Here is a 6,107-nt window from a genome sequence, read left to right as displayed (position 1 = left end):
ATCAGGTACATCCAGGAGTGCTTTGATGAAGCCTGGAAATTGCAGAACTGAGTCTAATGACAATTTCTCAGCCCCACACAAAATCCTAAAGCTCGTCTCTCCACGATCTATAAAGTCAGGAACTGATGTGCTAGAGCACTAAGCAGCCATAAATAAAATGTGTGTGGGGGTTTCTATAGCCAATGATGTTAAAATTTTAATTTCATTAGTTATTTGCAAGCTACATTTGGTAATTTGATCTCATCAACTACATGTGACCCATTACAGAATTTTGGTCTTTTGTTTATTTTTGGTGTGAGTTTTGACATCTTTTTTTAAAGCAGAATAGAGAAAAAAATAGGTAAGAGAAATGTTTTATGCAATGCATACATAGTGCTTAGAAGATCTCATTTGTAACAGAATAACTTAAAATACAAAAGGCAACCCATTGCTGACTTTGGAATAGCAGTTATTTCTCTGCAGAGTTACCCTAATTTGATTTGCTCAACTTAACACTTGAATAGCACAGCATCTGGATTAGTGCCACAGAAAACCCCATCCCAATTCCACAAAACTTCAGCTCATTCCATTGATGTGCCACTTTGATCATGGTTAGAGCTTAGCTTCAGCTAGAAATTTTGAGGTATTTAGGAGTTATGTCAGAATAATAGTCCACTTAGGTCTCAGATTATCAGAGCAGTGAAACCAAGCTCAAAGTATTTTAAAGCATTCAAAATAAGGCTGTTCTGAGACTGACTGGGAGAAACTGGCACAACAGGCATTGGAAAATCGGTGCCTGAAAGTAAAAAGAAAATTAAACAGGTTTTATTAGTTTTGCTCTCCACACTGAAAAGAAAAACAATTAGCTGTGAATCTGTTTTTCTTAAGTCCCCACAGTTGTAATGAGAGGTATGTTCAGTAACAGAAAACAAAGCACAAACCCTAAGAAAATACAGACTTTGGAAGTATTATTTTCGTTTGCTGAACTGTAAACTGAATTAGTATTTAGTATTTACTATACACTGAACTGTGTGAAAACTTCGACCAGTGCCTTTAACTTCAGCTCCCTCTGTACATGCAGAAGACCAAAAGTATCCTTCAGGGTGCAATTCAGTTCCCTGCTCTGGGGAGATTTGAGTAGTTCCAGAAACCAAACTCCATATGGATATGTCTTGGTCTCCAGTGGAAAAAATGTCCACCACAAATGCACTTACTAACAATATTTTACCGAGTTAGAATTTAACTTTAATTGGTTAAAATTTATTCTACAATATAATATTTTTAGAATATTAACAGCTAAAATATGAGTGGGGAAGGGGCAGGGAGAGATATTATTTGTTAGACTACATTTGCCTAGGTACCATAATTAAATCTTTCAAATCAAGCTGAATTTTACCACAACAGTACCACAACTGGTTGCCATGGTCCACTGCATTAATTTGAAAAATTCAGGTTCTACAAGATGCTGTTTACTTTAAGAACAGATTTACTGCAGGCTGGACTAGGTGGGAAGTTTGGTAGACAACTGATTTTCTGCTTTTGGTATTGCATCTCCACTCAAAGCCCCAGGAACAATGATCTGAGCCATGCAACTGGTTACCACTCTAGAAACCCATGACAAAAATCTCAACTCCAACAATCAATGGATTTTTCTTCTCTGCAAGGGTCTGAAATTAGGTTATTAATACAGGGGAAAATTCATTCACTCACTGAAATTGCACTGGCAAGATGAGCAGAAATGCAATTATGCTCATGCACCCTCATGCTTTTGCATTTGGTGTCTCCCTTCCAGTTTCTGCAGGTAGGCCACAACTCTTGTCATAGTATGCCACACAGTGAGCATGGAGGGCTCTGAATCCACAGCTCCACACTTCCAGGTGTGTTTACTCCAGACAGCACAAAAAACCAACACCAACTTCCATCACCACTACACACCTAGTTCAGATTGTCTCTGCGTGAGCACTGCCTGCCCCTGGGGAGTCCAATTTTGTTTGTGCACATCAGCAATGCTTTTGCTATTCTCTGCACTTTGCTTCCAAACAAACCCTGTTTTGCTCGAGGCAATCCCTATTAGAGTATGACACCGAAATCTGGTTTAGGATTTTTCTATTCATGCAATGACTTCCTTACACAAAATTCTATAATCGAAATTCATTAAGTTCCTGACCCTTCCTTCTCTTCTTTACAAACACTATGATGTTGCCAAGTAACCTTTTATTCTGCATCTTAGCTTTCTTCTCTTATTCAGTAGTGCTTGCCTAGTAAGGATTTGAAAGTGAGATACTAAAGGTTATTGTGTTCAGTCCATCAATTTATCTAACTCAAAAGAGTCCTTCAATAGAAACTTAATAAAAGTGGTGTTATTGCCAGCCCTAAAGGCTCAGGTTGTCTTTTCATCCACACCTACAGTATAGCAAACAGTAATAGGAGAGTCTTCTTTTCCACCACATCACGAGAGGATCAGGCTCTGAAGCTTTTGGGGGGACACTGCTCTGTAGAAGCTGCCTGGGCTGTGAACATCACCCATTCTTCTGGTGGTCAGATCACCTCACAGACCAACATCTGGGAATTACAGCCTGGCACTTGGAAAAGTCCTTGTTACACAACTGACCCTCAGTGCAGTTCGATAGCAGATCAAATTATTTCAGCCCTGTCCACCACCACTCTGCTGAATCAGAGCACACACCTGAGAAATTCAGCTTATTCTTTACCTTTGCTTCAAACAGTACATCCAGCTCACTGTGACACTCTCCATCACCACCAACACATTAGTTTTTCAGTCCTCTTGATGTGGCAGACTGAGACACTGCACAGATTATTTGATGCCTGCAGTTGGAAAAGCAAGCTCATGGCAAGATGCAGTAAATGGTATTTCAGAATAAGTTAAATGTTCATACATTTGGGTTAACACAGTAATCAGGAAATAAGAAACAGCCTAAAATAGCCAAGTATCAAAATGAATACAGATTATTTTTTCTTTAAGTCAGTAAATTACTTCAGGCATCTAACTTCCTTTACAGACAACTGTTAATAGGTACTTAATTGTCCTAAGATATGTTGCACCTTAGAAAATCAGGCACTTGGTTGTATTTATTTTTCCAAAAGTTTATGTAAGAGCCAGAACAAAATCCCATAAGGCAGTTGAGCAATGACTGTTTTCTAGGATCATGACAGTAATGTAAGATCTGCCACATTTAATGCATTTATGACAAGGGTTCAGGAATCAGAAGGGACAATGTAACCTTCATACACTTCTGGAAGAACCTTGTTTATCAGATAAATACTTGGCTTTACTGAACTGCCCTTACCACCAGTTATTCTCATTTAGAGTCCCTCAGGTACAAACCTCAAATTTCCAGTTCCTTGCACGTTGCTGCAGCTGAATCAAACAAGAACATTAACCAGGCTCCGATTTGGCTTGCTCAGCTCTCACTCATCAGTACCTTCCTCCAAACCCACAGTTACCACAGCACTTCCAAGACACTGGGGCCAAGTGTAAGGAGGAGCTGCTCCAGGGACTGCATGGGCTTGGGGCTGTACACTGCCCATGTTGGGCACTGGGAAGCTTTGGTGTCTCTGCTTGCTTACTAATTCTAGGTGCTGAATATTGAGAGTTTGGAGCATGGTGATGCAGTTTCATTCAAGGACCTCCCAGATTTCTAAGATGAGGTCTCAAATCTTCAAGGCTTTTTTGGGTTGGTGGGTTTTTACTTATTTAGTTCTCTGGGCCATGTATCTCACTCTGTCTTTACCATGAAGTTTTTTAAAACTTCTTCCTAGTTTATTTAGGTTTTATTGGAGTATCACTACTTGGCATTGGAATGTGCTGCCCAGGGAGGTGGTGGATTCGCCATCCCTGGAGGTTTTCAAGCTGAGACTGGATGTGGCACTTAGTGCCATGGGCTAGTGACCACAGTAGGGGTGGACTTGATGATCTTGGAGGTCTCTTCCAACCTGGTTGATTCTATGATTCTGTGATTAAATAAACAAGAACGAGCAACATAGAAATTATCAAGAGGGTTTTAGAGCAAGGTAGTGGGGGATGATCTCAGAAACTCACAGAGGAGGAACACACTGCACCTTTCACATGCACAAAGGACTTGATTTAGGGTGTCATGCTGTGGAACAGACACGTGAGCTGTGTGTTTCGGCCTGAGCTTATGCTAGTTACTCATAACGATGTCTTATAAATCAGCAGCGTTAGAAAGCAGCTCTGAGCCAGACAGGGCAGTGCAGCCCTCCTACAGACACAGCTGCAGGCAGAACTACACTGGGACCCTGTTCCAAAACACTTTACAACTGACACAAGCACCATTTTTCTGAAAGAAATCGGTTTTGATTGCAAAGGATAATTCTGCATGGGTGAGTTCAAATGTTGAAAACAAAGGTTTCGGGCTGGGTTAGCCAGTCCCTGAGAATGCCTGTGCTTGGAGAGCCAAACCTATAGCCTGTTCACTTCCCTGCTCTCTTGGGCTTTGAGATATGCAGACTCCAAATCCTCTCTTAGAGAGTAATTCCCAAGAAACCAATTCATCCATGAAGATGGAATAAAAATCTTAAACATTAAGCCAGGAAGAATTTCCAGTTCCTAACATGGAATAAATCACTCAGATGAATGCAGCACCTATGCTGGGCAAAACATTTACAGATGCTGAAAATCTCTCCCCCTCCACCCCATCCCCTACAACTCAAACCAGCTCTAGTCCTGCTTACAATCCACTGCTCCTCCAGCTGGTTCTGCTGGCTTTGCCACAGGTGAACAAGTCAGCAGGCACTGAAGGCCACAGCATTTTGCTCTTTCCCAGGCTCAGCAGATGCATGAATAGTCTCATGACACACGGGCCCCTGTCCTTCCTAGGCTGTCACATCGTATGCTGCCTTTTCATCTCAATAATTACTCCACTGGGTATATCTGTGACTGAATTTGTGGGGTTGTTTTTTATGACATCTAAATTAGTATTCATTATACATCCACTTAAGCCAGGCTCCAAGTCTGTGTGCCACATAAAATCCCTGTGTGTTGTTTCACTTACTCTGTTTTGGGAGTCACTTGGAGACTATGCTATCTAGTAACTACTCTGTATTTAAAACAGATCTATATCACTAGCTTTTAAAAAGCCACCTACTCATAAATTCTATTATTAGACATCATTTTATTTATTTACAGCTCTTATTAAATTTCATACTTTTCTTGCCACTTCTGTTTTCAACATTTGTAAACCAAATACTCTGTCAAAGAGTCAGTTAGCTTGGAATACTTATTTTAGGATTCAAATACAAACATTTTCTGTAAAAAACACTCTAAAAAGCTTGTTTCTAAGCGCTGGTAGCTCCCCCTCCTCAGCTAAGGCAATGAAAGACAATTTTGTTCAGACTAGAAAACAAAAGCAATACATTTTCTACATCTTCAGCTGATTCTTACTTGGATTTCATACCTCTTGTCAGTGTGCAGCTCCCTCTGGCATGGGAAGTTCATGAGACAAGAAAAATGGGAATTTCTGTGTAAAATCCTTGCTGCAGTACTTAAAGTATTTCTTTCTGTATCCAAATCTCACAACTATGTTATACTGTGATATTTGTTATTGCTTTTAGAGCCAGTTCCAAATCCTGGAATTGGGTGATCATGTGAAACTTGTGGCTTAATTATCTTTATCCAAATATATCAGTAAGTCTTTCAGTTGAAGGAAAATGCATGAAATGCACCTGTATGCCCTGCAGCATCCAATGGACTGAAAATAAAAGATGTGCAATTGTTCCTCTTTTTAAAAAAAAAAAACCTCAGGACTATCAGGATAACTTCATGGGTTTAGAGACAGTTTTTAATGCCACAGACTAGTAGAACTACATCAAAATCAAACTGCAAATGTGCCTACATTTTGGAACAAAAATTTAATATTTTAGTTTTAAATATTTCATTACATTAACATAGACTTATAGAATCAACCTGGTTGGAAAAGACCTCCAAGATCTTCAAGTCCAACCCTATAGTGGTTACCAGACCATGGCACTAAGTGCCACATCCAGTCTCAGCTTGAAAACCTCCAGGGATGGGGAATCCACCACCTCCCTGGGCAGCACATTCCAATGCCTGAGCACTCTCTCTGGAAAAAAAACTCTGCCTAATAGCC

General features: G+C 40.1%; 1 protein-coding gene across 1 annotated transcript in view; it reads right to left on the bottom strand.

The window, feature by feature from the left end:
- LOC103802391 (metallophosphoesterase MPPED2) overlaps positions 1-6,107 on the bottom strand; it is a 52,556-nt gene that overhangs the window by 21,421 nt on the left and 25,028 nt on the right. The window lies entirely within an intron of this gene.

Source organism: Acanthisitta chloris, unplaced genomic scaffold (genome assembly GCF_000695815.1).
Source record: "Acanthisitta chloris isolate BGI_N310 unplaced genomic scaffold, ASM69581v1 scaffold9715, whole genome shotgun sequence".
Classification (NCBI taxonomy): Eukaryota; Metazoa; Chordata; class Aves; order Passeriformes; family Acanthisittidae; genus Acanthisitta; species Acanthisitta chloris.
The sequence above is the reverse complement of the archived record's forward strand: the minus strand, read 5'-3'. Positions and strand labels throughout refer to the sequence as shown.